This window comes from Hesperophylax consimilis, chromosome 14 (genome assembly GCF_061612785.1).
Source record: "Hesperophylax consimilis isolate HC1 chromosome 14, BYU_Hcon_1.0, whole genome shotgun sequence".
In the NCBI taxonomy this organism is placed as follows: domain Eukaryota; kingdom Metazoa; phylum Arthropoda; class Insecta; order Trichoptera; family Limnephilidae; genus Hesperophylax; species Hesperophylax consimilis.
In genome coordinates, this window is record NC_142849.1 from 33,262,799 (window position 1) to 33,281,034 (window position 18,236).

Sequence of the window (18,236 nt, forward strand, 5' to 3'; positions counted from 1 at the left end):
CCCTTTAGAGTTATATCCCAGTTTTCAAGTAGTTTGTGGGCTACGCTAGGTTTGTATAGACTGGTGTGTGATTTAATTCTAATACCTATTTTCCATGTTATTTTCTGTAACAAAAAATTGCCCCTTTAATAACGCCTGCTCGCGTCCCCTTTAGAGTTATATCCCAGTTTTCAAGTAGTTTGTGGGCTACGCTAGGTTTGTATAGACTGGTTTGTGATTTAATTCTACCTAATTCAACCTAACCTAACCTAACCTATAATAATCCAACCTAAACTATCCTATAATAACCCAACCTAACCTATCCTAATCTAACATATATATTAATCCAACCTAACCTAACCTAACCTAATCTAACATATAATAATCCAACCTAACCTAACCTATCCTAATCTAACATATAATAATCCAACCTAACCTAACCTAACCTATCCTATTCTAACCTATAATAATCCAACCAGACCTAACCTAATCTAACATATAATAATCCAACCTAACCTATACTAATCTAACATATAATAATCCAACATAACCTAATCTAACCTGTAATAACCTATAATAACCCAACCTTACCTAAAATGAAAACGTTTTATTTAAAAAAAATCGTAGTAAACCTTTAAATATTAAGAAACTAAATTCATCTGATGTTTGGTATCAAAGTTGATCGCCTAACAATTAACGGGTGCGTGTCTAGCGATCTCGAAAAATTGTCTATTATGCCGATTATGCCTTTCATGTTTCCTACACTGCCACTACACAAACAAATGCGAACTATGCGAGAAATCGGTGTGTCAAAATAGTGTCTCGTACGGAATATTTTCTCAAACGGTAGTCGTAGGTAAATAATTACCAAATTATTAGTTACTCAGATTTAGATCTGTCAAACATTGAAATAAAAGAAAAACACATTTCAAATAAAGAATTATTAATTCATTAAATAATTTTGTTACCTACTTTATCACTTGTCAGGTAGGTAGGTTGGGCAAAATTATTATTTTGATACATTCTAGAATGACCGGGTAATGCTCCATACCTATAAAAGACCTCGACCGTCATATTGACGGCTGATCACATGCGAGTGTAATTGGTATAATATAAAATAAATAAAACAATAATAATTTAATTCGGTAGAATTGCGTAGAATATAATCTACAAAAACACAAACGAAACGAATATTCAGTGACTTGTAAAATATGTGCGCAGATATCAACATAAGATAGAATACTAACAACTGACACCAAAAGACAGAAACCAATCAACGTACAGATCGAGTACGAATGATATGCAATACCGAAAGAAAGAGATGGACAGATTAGTACTTTCATTTTGTGAGGTTGAATTGGGTGTGTTGTAAACTTGGAGGAAAAAGGTTGTAAACAAACTCCGCATAGTACCCGTAACCGTCACATTGACGGCGGCGGTCTTTGTAGGTATTAATCGTTATATTTCGTATAATATGATACGTACCTGTTTTTTTCACCATAGTCGTTAAATCAAGAACCATGGAAAAAAAACTGATTAATACAAAAAAACTTTAAGCAAGATATCGTCAAAATGACGGCTACGGTCTTTCTAGTGTTAACTCACAAAATGACGGCTACGGTCTTTCTAGTGTTAACTCACAAAATCACGGCTACGGTCCTTCTAGTGTTAACTCACAAAATGACGGCTACGGTCTTTCTAGTGTTAACTCACAAAATGACGGCTACGGTCTTTATAGTGTTAACTCACAAAATGACGGCTACAGTCTTTCTAGTGTTAACTCACAAAATGACGGCTACGGTCTTTATAGTGTTAACTCACAAAATGACGGCTACGGTCTTTCTAGTGTTAACTCACAAAATGACGGCTACGGTCTTTCTAGTATTAACTCACAAAATGGCGGCTACGATCTTTCTAGTGTTACTCATAAAATGACGGCTACAGTCTTTCTAGTGTTAACTCACAACAAAATTGTCAATGTTGCTCCTAAAATCATGAAAATTTAAATTCTTTAATGGCCTATATTTCATAATTTAAAACACAAATAAATAAAGTAGAGCATATCCGTAATAGATATTTGCTATACCTTTTGATTAAACAAAAATATTATTTAGTTTGGTCAAGTTGACTTCAAATCCAAATTTAAGTTTTGTATGAGAAAGATTGCGCAGCTATTCCTATTATGTCCCTTTACCTTCCTAACATAGATATATTCCAGCTATATTGCACACTGTTTTGGTACTCTCTCTTTCAAACACCATGACTTTAGACTTACTTACATTCATCATTAACTAATTCTTCATTCAAGCTAGAGGAACGACAGTTAAGATGGTATGGGCACATAAGACGGAGACCACCAGACCACTCAGTGAAGCAGGCAATGTCTATAGAGCTTCAAAGACAGTCATCCAGAGGTAGACCAAAGAACTCCTGGATGACCCAATGCTCCAAAATCCTACAAAGAAACGGCCTAGATGAAAGCGACACTCAGAACCGAAGAAGCTATAACCTGAGAACGAGAAGAGCCGACCCCAACAGCCTACCTAGGCAATGAGTTGGGATAGTGCTAGGAAGAAGAAGATCATTAACTAATTCTTCATACATACTTCGTTCATCCTAGACACGAGAGACTGTAGATCTTCCATACTGTTAGCAATTAGCGCCGCATCATCAGCATATCTACCACCTCGCCATATGCCAATCGGGTAGGACTGACATTTATTTTTTATATTAACTGCTGAGTTTCAGCCCCAGCGAATGTCGGGAAGTTTGTTAATTTGCACTTCCAAAATTTACATGCATTCATTCCCGAAAACGAAAGTGAAATTCAAATAGATGTATTTAATAAAGAGGTACCAATTTTATTAAAATTATAATTTATTTTCAGTTTCCTATATAACTCTGCCTGGTGGTAGTCGACTTCTTATGGTTGATTCCTTTACATTCTGCAAGCACAATATGCCCAAAGGAAATAGGCAAAGATGGAGATGCTCTTCAATTGCTAAAGGGTGCCTGGCCTCTGCTTTTACCTACGATGATGTATTAACAAGCTGTAAAAATAATCACAATCACATCCCACCGAAGTATCTTTTGGTAAACGGGAAATACATCAAAGTCAAACACTGATTGTCTATGGTGAGATTTACTGAAATTCAAATTTAACATTGTCATCAAACGGCCAATCAGCACCATTATGTTTTTACATTTGAAAGGTTCCCCCGTTGAACGCTGATTCTAGGACCCCTTCAGCTTTTGAACAGTTTTTGATCTGCAAAAAAGGACAACTGTCACATTGTTATGCTTGTCAGATCACAATTTGATAGAATGCAGAAACGGACATAAACTCAGCGTTCAACGGGGGGACCTTTCAAATGTAAAAAAAACAAAATGGCGCTGATTGGCCATTTTATGACAATGTTACATTTGAATATAACTTACAGTATCATTAATAAGTGCACGAAAACTATAAAGTCGGAAACACATTGTTAAAACCCGAAGCGACCCGATGAAACGCGATGCGTGTTGAGTCGAATCAAATGTATTGTTTTCTTATGACCAGAATCACACTATGAACACCCGACATGGCGTCGCGTCGGATGTTCATAGTGTGATTCTGGTCATAAGAAAACAATACATTTGATTCGACTCAACACGCATCGCGTTTCATCGGGTCGCGTCGGGTTTTAATAATGTGTTTCCACCTTAAAGTAAAGATAAGTTGTGATAAATATATTGCCCAAGACCCTAGCTAGGTCAATTATTGTAAAACCTTATTTTTTTATCTAAATGGATTAATGTATGTAATTTAATAATTACAGATTATAATGATATTTTTATTTGTTTATTTATTGAATTTGTTGAATTTATTGGGCAAATACAAATATAATACATGACAGGTTGAAAATTTACAAAAACTATACAGAAATACGGTTCCATGATAACTCATCGCAATGACAATTCAACACATCTTTTAAAAAGTTAAATTAAGTCATTAAAAGCGATGAAAAATATCTAACATAAACCTAACCTATTTAATCTAGTTTTTGTTTCATCACTTTTCATAACTTTACCAGTCACCGAGAAATTCATATTAGTACATACATATAATACATATCACAGTGGCGGTTAGTGCAGTGACGCAGGATCGGCTGTGCCTCCCCTAAAACGGAGAGAAGTGAAAAATACTTCCAAATGGCGGACTTTCACCAAGGCAATAATGAAATTATCTCTACCGCTGTATCATACTAGAAGCAGATAATTTGGATTCTGCTGTTATCCAACACAACATCTCCGAATTTGCCGTCCAGGCACCCAAATCCGTCAGCCACCAATAACGGACAGCTGCCCAAATAATGGAACGGAGTTATAGAATAATAATAATTTTTACATTACATGTTACTGTTATTACCTATTATTAGTTTTGCTAGTATTGTTGTTATATTAATTTATTCATATTTTTGTTATGTTACCACCATAATTCAAACATCGCTTAGTTTGGTGGGTCCATGTTTAAATAAATAAATATTGGTACATATTATCCAATTTGTTGGGCACTACATGAATTTCTCCTTTGTTTCAGGATACTCTGTTTCTCGCCGTGCCGTGTTCAACGTCTGGCGGGGTGAGGCGGACCAAAGGGGACAAAAGATGGCCGTGTTCCTGTTCCTCCTGAGTCACTACGGCATGGACAACTTTACGGAGGAGAAGTCCCGGAAGTATTTAAAGGTTAAGACGGATCACATCTGCAGCTCGTTTGCGGCCAAGTGGACCGCCGACGGAAGCAACATGAATAACTTCCTGAGAAGCAGCTCCAAGTGGCTCGAGGGAGTCTTCAAAATGCCAACTTACCCCGGCGGGTAGCGGACTGGAACTTCTTCCGATTGAATCAATAGGGAATGCATAACATTTTTTTTTATAGGTTAGGAAACATTTTCAATGCATACCGTATTTCTTAAGAAAGAGAATGTTTTATACTGCCGTCACAAGCAAAAAGACAGCTAATGCTCTCATTATCAGAATGTGGTTTGCAAATTCCTGGCTGTCTCTTTGCTTATGATGGCAGGATGGACAAAATTAATTTATTAGAAAACAAAAAATCTGTTTAAAATTTAAATCTGTTTATGACTAGTCACATTGTAACTTTAGTATTTAACGCTACATTTACTTTTAAAAAATATGTTTTTTCTTCTGTTTATGTATAAAATTAAATTGTTTGTTTGTTAAATAATTTCAAGAATGGAATATATAATCCTTTTAGTTTATAAGAAAACATGAAAGATTTTTTTTTAACACATTGTTTATTTACAGGTAGGTATCTATTTAAAATTTCCTACCTATTAGGAAATTTTCAATAGGTACTAGCTTTCTACCAAAGAAAATGTTTTTTTTTATTAATTTGTTTTCTGTCGGCATATAAATGTAATATGTCTTGAAACCTGTTCTTGTGGCATTATGTCTTAAAATTGACAATGAATTATTAAATTAAAATTAATATTATACCCTCTTGGGCTGGATAAGCAATGTATACAGGGTGTATCGGCACGTACCCGACAAACTTTAACCAGCTATTCCTTAGCACATTTGGAGTAAAAAATGTTATGGGCACTTTGCTGTCCGGTAACATTTTTTTTTAATAAAAAATTTATTATTCATATTTTCACCACATGTCAAAGTTTGAAAACCCGTCTGGCAATATTTTGTTCGAGTTTCGTTGAATAATGTACGTACGTACCTACGTTGGCGCGCTTTTACAATCACAACGAAATGGCACGGCACCATTCGTCTCATTTTTAACTATTATTATTTAGTGTGTACGAAAGAGCGAGGACACTTTTTGACACACTTGCTAATAACAGCTGTTGAACACGAGAAACAATGCAAATGACAGTGACGGAGTGTGGATTTTTTATTTATTTTTTGTTTTTAATGGAAAAAAAATGTTACCGGACAGCAAAGCGTCCATAACATTTTTTACTCCAAATGTGCTGAGGAATAGCTGGTTAAAGTTTGTCGGGTACTTGCCGATACACCCTGTATATCTTATATGTATATCTTTCCATGAACTATTTTATTTCAGTTTCTAGTAAATTAAAATAGTTCATTTTTTAGTAACGCTGTTTAGTCATAATATTTTAACTAATTATATTTATTCCAATCACGTAACCGGCTCTGAGCCAAATGGCGCCTGACACAAGTAAAATTTTTGGCACACATTGTTAAAACCTGTATACGCGAAGATAGGTGATCACTGTAATCAATAATACTCAGATGATGTGTATATTTGTGTAGCGCCGTTTATATAAATAATAATCTCTAAGGTGATGTGTTAGGTATTATCAGCCCCTTGGCAATTCGGCAAACGGAGCGGACTGCTCCAATTGCGCCCGCTTTGGGCCTGCCCTGGGCTTTGGTTATTGTTACTATTGTCTTTGATAATTTTGATTATTGTCTTTGATAATTTTTTTCTAAAATGTAATTTAAATAATTAAGTTTACTGATATTATGTTTCTTATTACAAATAATAATATATTTCTTCTTTAATATTCTATTTTTGATCAAAATCCTTTATAACTTTTTCCCCTTGTTATTTTTGGACTGGTTTCACCTTGCAACGGGCATTTTCGGACTTGTCTGAAGATGCCCGTTGTAAACATATTTAATAAATCATTTTGGCTGAATTGCCGCCATTGTCTTTATCTTTTTATTCATAAGACTCCTTTTTAACTATTGTGTAGTTACCATATAATACATTCAATAATTATAATATAAACTGTGTGTTCATATTAAAAATAAAAAACCAGCACAAATCATGAATTTTCTTGAGATATAATTATTTCCCCATATATTTTTATTTTATTCTACAACTACAAGTACCTACTGTAAGCTTATCCAACTTAACCCCCTCCATACCTTTTGTGCGAGTGTGTCAACTATAATATAACATCAACTGTATGTAGTTCCAAGATTTAGAACATATTTAGCGATAACCCTCAGAACCCGAATCTTCGTTAAGAACAGAACTTGAATAGAACCTCCACATACCTTGTAAATCATCTTTGATTCGATTTAACGCTTTGATTCCAGCAGGACCACAAATTATCACCACCAATATCCCTAGAAGCCTGGTAGATTTTAGATGGAACCACTCTTGTAAGCTTACTACTAGCGCCATCTGTGTTTCATTAAAAACAGTTTTGGCCACTACGGGATAGAATTTGAGATGTCGACTACTTTTTATAACAATTCAATGGTGGTTCCATATGTTACCACCAGAAACCTTAACTTTTTTTATTTTAGATAAAATTATTTGAAAATTTCCTGAATTCGAGAACCTCTCTTTGGACACTATTTTGGATGAAATTCCTTCGGATTTAGAATCCATGCCATCTGAGGATGAAGAAGATTTGGAAGAGACAATGGAATTTTGTGAAACTTTTCCAGACATATCAGGGCAAATTATTTCTGATAATAACGATTGGAGGACAGGACATCAATAGCAATATTTTGTGGAGAAAGAATACATGTAATTGAGCAGTGGTTCCAACTTACCGGAAAATGTAGGGTCTCCTTCAGATATTTTCTTATGCTTATTCCCTGTTCATTTACTGGAGAAAATTGTGTTTGAATAAAATTTATAAGCTTCTCAAAAACATGGAGGCAATAGCCATAGTCCCGACTTTACTATTATCCAAGAAAGAGGTGTATTTTAACTATTAGCTAAAAAGAATTCTGAGCTATAAAGAAACATTATTATGACCCGAGTAACCACCAAAGCATATACGAGTCGATGATTAAATTTAAAGGAAAGAGCTTTTTGTATCAGTGCATGTCCATGAAACCCATCAAAAGAGAATATAAGGAGTGGGTAGTAGCTAATTAACCGTTTGAGTGCCAAAAAATTCATACAGTTGCTTGTAAAATGCCACCAAAAAAACATTATTTTTTATGAAACTATATATTTCTTTAAAACCCCATAAATTCCTTGAATTTTCAAGGATTTCGATGATTTTTTCGGTGTTTTATTAAAGAATATTGGTTTAGAATCACGCGGAGGAGGATCCCGAAGTCCAGGCGTTTCGAAAAAATGAGAATTTTCGGTAGAAAAATTGGTTCCGGGAGGTACATTTGAAAATGAGTAATTTCCGGTGTTACTCTCCATTTCTTGGTCACGATCCGAAGAATTACTGGAAATTCGCATCCTGCGGTTGGGAAACACAGGTATGACATCACTGACATCACTCTCATCAGAGCTACTCTTACTCGAACTTGAATTAGAGGAGTGGAAATCGTCGCTCCCGCTGTCAGACATTTCAGAGGACGCCCTCGACGTTATATTTTTTCAATTAACTAAAATAAAAAAAAATAATAAATGAATCTGAAATTTAAACGGTTTACTACGATCTTACAACTATTAAGATAATATTAGAATAATATTTACCAACGCCGCAGCTCCACACCCGACGCATGCGCGAATCAGAACACGACTGACGCAATCGACGGAAATCGACGATCGGCAATCTTCGTTAAAACACGAATCGACGAAAGTCGACGATTGGCAATCAAACGGTTAAATTGGGTATGTGTCTCAATCTCAAATATATACAGGAAAAATGGAAGATGTGGTAGAAAAAAGTTTAGGTTACAGGTTAGTAACGATTTGACAAGAGATTTAGTAGGAAAACATCATGAGATATACTTTGACAACTTTTTTAATAATATTTAGTTACAAAAAGATTTGTTGAGTGATGGAATCTACGCATGTGGAACTGCTAGAAAAGGTCGAAAGGATATTCACAAAGACTTTTCAATTGATAAATCTATGAAGAGAGGAGACTCTGATTGGCGGCAAAGTCAGTGTGGAATTCTGTCATTGAAATGGATGGATCCAACAGCGATCCGATGGATGGAAGCGGACAGGCCCACTCATCTGGAATAGACTGCCCTCAGCTCTTACTAATCTCCAGAATTTGGCTGAATTTAAACAGGCTTTAAAAACAAAACTATTTAAAATATCTTACCATTCATAAATCTTAACTTCTTTTCAATATTTTATAATAAGCCATATTCTAAAACTTACCTTAATTGTTTGGTTTCGGTTGCCTCCTTATTGTACATTTTTAAAATGTCTGCGCAGAAGATTCTCATTTCTGAGCACAAACTTCCTCCTGTTTTATATTGTGTTTTAGTTTTAATGTTCTTGTTTTGCCTTGTCCTGCTGTTATTGTTGTTCTAAGTTTTGTTATCACCTTTGTATAAACGATATATTAAGTGTTATAATATTACATCTGCATTGGGTAAGGCACACTGTAGGAATAATTTTAAGACCACTAATACTAAATTACCATTTTTAAGTTTGTTATATTAAAGCGCACTTGAAGTAAAATGACACTAAACTGCGCTTAATAAATGCCAGGTTATTATTATTATGGATCGAAGATCTGTATTATTTCAAATTTTCATAATCCCAACGACATTGAACAAGTTGGTAGAAAAAATAAGGAAGGAGTTACGAATAATATGCCATGTTTGAAATTGGTGAAGGACTATAACAAGCACATAGGATATGTAGATAAATTAGATATGCAGAAATCGTGCTACGAAATTGGTAGGAAATTCAAGAAACGGTGCCATAGAATATTATGGCATTTCTTAGGTATGGCTGTTGTAATTTCTTATTTGCTCCTCAAACCTCATATGGATTCATGCAGTTTGTCCTTGAAAGATTTCCAACTTACAGTTGTGGCCGGTTTAATTAGTTCTGCACAAATAGACAAAAAAAAAAACAATTTCAGGTCTATCAAATAAATTCAAAGTGCAAGTTCCCCTAGAGCGTCAGCTAGATAAAGATGCACATTTACCTATAAATGACGAAAGAGTTCAATGTGCTAACTACAGGACTAAGGCAAACACACATAGAACCAGGTGGCACTGCTCAAGTTGCCATTCAGGACTCTGGCTAACAAATCAGAAAAATTATTTCCTTTTATTCCATCAAATATGTTTGAAGTCATTTTATTAGATAAAAAAAATGCTTGTGACCTAGTAATTCCGCCGTGGAACCACTCATTTTCATTCATCATTATAAACTAAATTAATATAATTATTTATTTGTAGAGCGAAGGCGGTTTATATATAGTTACCGTCAGCACTTAGGCCATGGGCCCATTGTGCCATCTCCCATTTTACCTCATTCCTTTATCAGTCACCCTGTCCCTTTTATAAAGTTTACCAGGGTTGTCATTGGATATGTGGCTATGTCTTCTGGTTCCACAATGTGTGTTCTCAGGTCTCATCTCTCCTCTCCAATCCCCCTTGGTTCCCTGAAGGCCCCACAAGGGAAGAGAGCCTCATCTCTCCTCTCCATTCCCCTTTCGTTCCGTGAAGGCCCCACAAGGGAAGAGTTCATGGAGGTGGCCTCATCTCTCCTCTCCATTCCTCCTTGTTTCCCTGAAGGCCCCACGAGGAAAGAGGCCTTCGTCTCTCCTCTCCACCCATCCCCGGTTCCCTAAAGGCCCCACTATGAAAATAAATAATATAAATTATTACTTTTACCAAAAAAAAGATCATCCGTCTACAAAGGGTTAAACTTCCCGCATTTGACGTTAGTTGCCAAATTCAGTCGCTGGATGCTAGCGTTTAATTTTGCGAACTGTGAGTATCTTCATAGGCTATTATTTACGATACCAGGTAACAAAATAGTTTTTTTTTGCTCGTTCATTATAATTTATACCTATACCTATATTAAAAAATACATATAAAGAAACAAATTCTAATTCCAGATTATTTCATTCATAAAGCCCCCCCATAAACAATTTAATTAAAAACACACATTTCGGTTTTGTGTCTCTGGGTCTGTAACTCCGGTTCAATGAACTGCAGAACTTGAATTTATTTAAAATTGGAACTGATTGTGGGAACAATTCAGAAAAGCGATCAAGTAGGTACCAAGATTATTTTATTTGAATTAATTAATTAATCATTGTAAATTTGAAAAGTGTATTTCTTTTGCTTAAATTTGTCAGACAGTTGTCGTTTACAAACGGTGTTCATTCGAAAGAAAAAATTGTGATTGGCGCGAAAATCCTGAGGCAAATATTTTTATTTATAAATTCTTTCAGCTTCAAAAATCTTACGATTATAATATTATGTGATTTTTCACGCTGCAAAAAAAAATTGCTCGGGGGAAAAGTGCATTAACTCTTGGAGGTGATTAAAAATGACAGTACGTAGGAAAAAAAAACTTGTTTTGGATATTCCATTATTTTTTTCCATGCAAAAAGTTATGTCTGTAGTATAAGGTTGAACTTACCCGATAAACACCCCAGAAGTGAAGAGTGGCAACATTTAAATTTATATGTAAACTCAATTCTTTGTTTGTAGATGCCAAGGCAACAAATCTCCAACACAAGAAGAAGAAGAATCGATATCGACCTTGTCCCGAACTGCCGCAGGGCAGTGTAGATCACATGCCACAGCATTCCGGGAAGGTTCTCCCGACCAATTGCAGGAATACCGGCTGCAAAGGGAAGTCCCGGTGGATCTGTCCGAAGTGTCTAGTTTCTCTCTGTTTGCAGAGAAACAAGAACTGCTTTAGAGACTTTCACCAATCAAAAACTTATACTTAAGCCAAAGAAATTGTGCAAAAATTCCAAAATAAACTTAACCTTTCAGGCTTTTAAATATTTTTTTCTACAAGTCTCAACAACTGTGAAATTTCTCATGGAATTTCAAAATGCTTCTGAGGTATTTTAAATGTGCTATATATATATATATATATATATATATATATAACACATTTAAAGGAGAATCGAAAACCTATGTGTTTTTAGCAAATTCAACGGCCTCCGTGGTAGAGGGGTAAGGTTCTCGACTAGCAAGCTGGAGGTCACGGGTTCAAATTTCGGCTTGCGCAATTAAATTTTATTTGATTAATTTGTGTTATTTAACTAATAGCTCATTTCAAATAATATATAGTATATTTGCGGCACGTTCCAGAGTGGAAGATACTCTCAGTATCGCCCTGGTGTAAGACCACCATTCAGGATTGAAACGTTGCTTGAAATGGTTGTTTCCATATTTGGTGACCAGATCTGGATAGCCAGGTACTTTCCCTTATTCCTCTTCCCCATCTCCTTCCCCTCCCCACTAACTTCAGCCTCACAGCATACCCAATTGGGGAAGAAATTGTCTCACTGGCTCCAGATGGATGGGAGAAGTCGGGACTCTTGTGCAGTTTCACAGTTAAAAAAAATCTCTCTTTCATAATCATAAACTTTGACAAATTTATCCATGGAATCAAGTATAAATATTCGAGACAAACTGATAAGAATAATTATTTCTATTTCCAACGATGAACAAATCACTTATATGCCTTATAGAAAAAAAGATTAAAAGTACTTTCATATTGTAAATTGCAGAATATGTTTACCTATATCTGCAGTGTGAGTAAATATGTAAGAATCCCAACTATCAACTGTGAGACTATCACACCCCCAATTGGGTATGTTATGAGGCTGGCGAGAGTTGGGATGACAAGGTTATGAATGAGAGGAAGCTTGGGATGTACCTGGCTATTCAGATCTGGTCACCGAACATGGCCACAGCCATTTCAAGCATTTTTTCTATTCTGAATGTGGGTATTTTACCAGGGCGAGATACTGAGAGTATCTACCACTCTGATGCTACTGTTATGAGAAAATTCATTCCAAAGAAATAATAGACACTGGTGATAACTTATTCTTTATTTTCACACTTACATTTATCCGAACTTACCAGATAAATACGCAGGGAGAGAAGTGTGGCGAAATTTATATTTGTCTATAAACTCAATTCTTATTTTTGTAGGTTACGAGGAAATGTATCAAAGGCATCAACTGAGTCCCGAACTTATAGATCACATGCCCCAGCATTCCGCTAAGGTTTTCTCAACCGTCTGCAAGAATACCGGCTGCAGAGGGAAGTCCCGATGGATCTGTTCCACGTGTAGAGTGGCTCTCTGCTTGCACAGAGACAAAAACTGCTTTATAGAATTTCACAATATAAAGAATAGAAGCCAAAGCATAAAGATTTTGCAGAAATTCGGTAGTACATAAATCAATTTCATAGAAATTCAGTAGTACATAAATCAATTTCATAGAAATTCAGTAGTATGTATATAAATCAATTTCATAGAAATTCGGTAGTACATAAATCAATTTCACCGAAATTAATTAGTACATAAATCAATTTCATAGAAATTCAGTAGTATATAAATCAATTTTACCGAAATTCAGTAGTACATAAATCAATTTCACAGAAATTAAAAGGTAACATTGTCATCAAATGGCTAATCAACGCCATTTTGTTTTTTGACATTTGAAAGGTAGGTTAACCCTTCGAAGGGTTGTTTCGCAGAATTTGAACGTTTTAGCAAATTTCAAAGTTATTTTCGTAAAGGTTCTGTTATTATATCATTATTTACCAGCTGTTTTACATAACTGAAATGATAACAAAACTTGAAAATTATCTTTGAAATTTGAACAATTCATCATTTTCAAAGTTAAATTTCAAGTTCCGTTATTATTTCATCATAGGCCAGTTGTTTCACTATACTTTGATATTAACAGAACTTGAATATTAACTTTGAAATTTGAGGAATTGTTCAATTCACATTTGCTGACACTATTTTCGTAATAACCTTGTTTTTTTTGTTTTTCTTAATAAATGCAGTTTTAGTGAATTGTACTGTCTTATCGGATAATGTGTTTGTATAATAAAAAAATATGTAGTAGTTATCGATCCTGTCTAGTTTGTCCACGATAGCTACTTATGTTCAGAGAAATGTTTTTTTTTTCTCTCTCTTATATTAAAAAAAAGTAATAATGAAAAAACACATTTTTGAGTTTTATTATATTTTTCAGCTAAATAAAAGCTTTCTTCCCAATAAAAATAAGTCATGTAAGGCTTTCCTGTGAATAAATGCAGAACTTTTGATAGTGAAAAATTAAGACAATTGACACGGAATTCGCGATGAGCTTTTTCACAGATAAAGTGATGAAACGACAAGCTAAAAAATATTAAAATACACTAATTAATTACTTGCCAAGCGAATAAAATATAATTTGGTATGCTAGGAGCTTTTTTTTAAGGTTCAAAATAATAAAATCGAGGCAAGTGCGGCAAGCTACTAGCAAATCCACGAGTCTTGGCGCATTTGAGGTTAAGGCCTCGTACTAAGCGTTCAAATATAGTTTGAAAGGGGGTTATGTAAATACGAATGTTAGAGGGAGCACGCTAATATTAAAAAAAAAGATAATAATTAAGCGAAAATGGTGAAGATATTTAATAAAACACGACTCGTTTGAAATAGAACAAGAATCTCTTGACAAATGCTTAAGCTGCATTTAAAGATACACTGATTTTTTTTAGTTTACTTCGCGATTTTAATTATTATAATTTACCCAAGTGATATTTTGTATTATTTAGGTGTAAAATAAAAGAATATATATTTTTTTTCATTGAATTGTCCCTTGTACAAGTGTACAAGCGATAATACAAAAACAGTACCTCTTACAAGCGTACAGCCTCTGTTACACCTAACAAGAGCGCCCCTGTCTGGGATAGTGGACATATTGGGTTAGGCAGCGTTGTGAGCCGAGTTAAGGTGGGGGCTGTTGGAAGGGATTTATTAATGCGGATCTTGAAGCGGCCCGGATTATGTGAAGGAGGAGAACCAAATGCCAAATATGTAGTTGAAATTGCAGAAAAATAAATTTTCAACAATGCTTTCATAACTCGTGTTTGAAAGGGTTAAATTTTGAGCTCTATTGAAATCCGGTTCATGTTCCATGCTTGGTTTGACGTGAGAAAGAGGGAAAGGTAACTAAGGAGTTGGTACAATAGACGCCTAATAACCCATTCTTTCAAGACCTCACAAAATTAGCGTTTCTATAGATATTATAGTAAATAGTTTTTTGTTTTTATGTTTCAATGAATACAAATCAAATCATCTGCAACAGATCACCCGTCAAAAAAACTTTACTAAAAATAAATATATATATGTGAATACCGTACAAGAATTAGTTGCTTCCAAATGCCTGGAGCCAGTGGGACTATGGCATCACCAATAATTGGGGTATGTTTGGAGACGGGAAGGAAGAAGACAGAGATGAAAAAGAGAAAGACTGGGATCCATCTGGCTATTCAGATCTGGTCACCAAACACGGCTAAAGCTATTTTCAACAACATTTTGATTCAGAATGGTGATTTTTCACCACAGAGAGCATTTACCACTGCACAACAAATCGCACTGTGACAAGGGGTTCCATGATAACTCGTCAAAATACAATTCAACACACCTATAAAAAGTGTTATAAACTTATGAAAAGTGATGAAACTTTTTATATGTGTGTTGAATTGTCATTTTGATGAATTATCCAGTTACCGTGAAAAGAATAGGTTTGTACGGAAAAGGTCATTTTGTGTCGATGGTTACGAATAATTGAGTCAATACACCCGGTGAAGGTCAATATATATATGAAAATAATATATGAAATTATTAATTTCCAGCTCACTACATACCAATAAGTGGAAACAGAAAGTTACTTTTGTTTGACGGTTTCACCTTCAACTTGGAGAAGCGAAGCTTGTCCCGAAATAGACAGAGATGGCGCTGTTCCTCAAAACTAAAGGGGTGTAATGCCGTCGCTTACACTAAATGCGATATGGTGCTACAAGTCAGAAGGATTCATACACACGAACCACCCAAATACATTTTAGTTAATGGAAAATATATCAAAGTGTGATATAAACATGCTTTTGTATCTAAAATACATAATTTATTTATTTATTTTCTTCGAGATACAAATAGGACATTATTTGTCAAAATTGCTCAAGCTAGTGAATACTGAACTGAACTGATATTATTTTCATTTTTATATATTTCCTGCATATTCTATGTAAAACGTACTATGGCATTGGACACCTAATGCCGGGCGATTTTGCTTGAGATTGGTCTCACAGAGTTACCTGCAACATGACCGAAAGAGTATCTTAATACATTGGAAGAAATTGATATTATAAACGGTATGTGTGTGTGTGTGTGTGTGTGTCGGCCTGCCGCTACAGAACTGTTCATTTTTATATTTATGTGTATGTTTTTGTGAATCTGTATTAATGTGAATGCTGCACACGCATTAGTATAGGGACAATTATATTTGAATAATAATAATTTTTGTATAACCTACAATAATATTTAAATCTGTTTACAGTGGTACAATTACAGTACAATTGGATAAAATAATAATTTTTATTATAAACTGAAACTATCAGAAATAATATCTTAAAATGTTGCATATTTCAAATATTGAATTTGTTACATTAAAAATGTCGATATCATTGGTATATTCATTTACTAAACTAGTTATTTTTTAAATGTCCTATTTTTGTCTCAAATAACACACTCACACACAATGCATTTTAACCCAGTCAGTTGTGTTATAAACAATTTGCACAACACCAGACACTTGCAACCTTTTTTCTTTCCATTTTCTTGATTCTTATTTGCCATGAAGTGGTGAATCATTTAAATTTACTGAATTTAATGTTAATGTACAAATGGAACAGCGTCATTTGCGTCTCACAATTTTTACCTCATGTGGATGTTTTAAATGTTATCTGGCTTTTATATACTTTCTCCTGTAGCAACTTTCCACTGACACAATGCTAGTATGCTAGATGCATTGGTATACGAGCTACTCGCAGCACATACTTAACATTGGTCACCTAGTAGTATCGGTATGCCAGATGCTTGCAGTTTAATATGTTGGTCTGCTAGAAGCACTGAAATGCGAGCTACTCGCAGTATATTATGCATACTGGCTGCTAGAAGAATAATATGGTAAGCATGAAAAAAAAACAAAAAGCACCCTAACCAGAAAGCTTGTAAGCCAAAACGTATAAACGTGTAACGGTATTCCCAGTACACTAAGCCATTGCAAAAAACTTAACCACGATGCTAACCCCAAAGTCATAGACAAGTTGTTTGACTATGTAGAAAACCTATGTATAAATGCATTCCTAAATAATGAATATCTCTGAAATATATGAATTATCAGAAAATAAGAAATGAAGCTGTAATTTTTCTTAACCAATAATTGACATCTTCCCCTCCTCACAACTTTTCATATTTATTTGTGAATGCCACTAAAAGTCCCAATTCTCAACTGTCCTTTAGCCACTGAGACTATGGCATCCCCAATTGGGCATATTTACAAAACCTATACCATTTTAGTACAGTACATAATAGACACCGCGCCTGAAATTGTATAGGGTTTGTTGTGCAAAATTATCCACAAAGCCTATAGCGTATCAGTATACGGTATAGGGTTTGTAAACACGCTGCCCGCCTGCCTGCCGCCACTGACACTCTTTATATACATAGATTATATTATAATATATGCCATTTCTTTTTCAGCTAAATTTATACCTCTATCAAATGGGAAGAGGCTTCTGATCCTGGACTCCTACACGTTTTCTATTCACAGCACCAGCGGAGATAATGTCATCCGGTGGCGATGTTCCTCGGTAAAAAAATTCCGCTGTAAAGCTGCGGTCCACACGTTCAATGACATCATTTTATCCATTAAAAATAAGCATTTGCATCAGCCACCTAAACGTTTCTGGGAATCTGATGTCCAGATTGAATATAGCAATTAATTATCTTTTTTTATATTTTTTATAATATCTTAGAATTTTAATGAACAGATTATAATATGCACTATCAAAATGGTGAAATATGCACTACCAATTCCAAAATATGCACTAATAATGTCAAAATATACCTGGTATCTGAAAACCAGTTGCATGTAGCGTTGATCCGGCTACAAAAGTTTTTTTTAACCCTTTAGTTCCAGGTAAAAATTTAAAAAATTGGGTACTCTATGTGATGTAGATTCACTTGTTTCCTGTGCGTTCATACATGAAACCAGTGAATCTACATCACTTAGAGATCCAAAAAGCTTTTTCCTTTCTTTTTTCAAAACTAAAGCATTAAAAACATTTTTGGAATCAGATCAACGATTCGGTGCATTTAAAAAACAAAAGCTGATAGTAACCCCGTGGCGACCGTTTTTTTTTTTTCGATATATGCTGACGACATCACCGTTCACGAGGATTATCTTTTTAACGAGCCCCCTTCCAACTCTTGATATCTGTGCAGCTCGGGAAGTTTTGAGATAAAAAGTTGACCACCACCTTGAGAAAGTTCTCGCCTGGGCTAA

At 34.8% G+C, this 18,236-nt stretch overlaps 1 long non-coding RNA gene across 2 annotated transcripts; it reads left to right on the forward strand.

Moving 5' to 3' along the window:
- Positions 1-1,009: 1,009 nt before the first annotated feature.
- On the forward strand, positions 1,010-5,332 carry LOC149418210 (uncharacterized). Of its 2 annotated transcripts, XR_016303131.1 has the most exons (3): positions 1,010-2,684; positions 2,867-3,114; positions 4,559-5,332. It is a non-coding gene; the product is annotated as an uncharacterized LOC149418210 (long non-coding RNA). The 2 variants fall into 2 exon arrangements; XR_016303132.1 differs by lacking the exon at positions 2,867-3,114.
- The last annotated feature ends 12,904 nt before the right edge of the window (positions 5,333-18,236 follow it).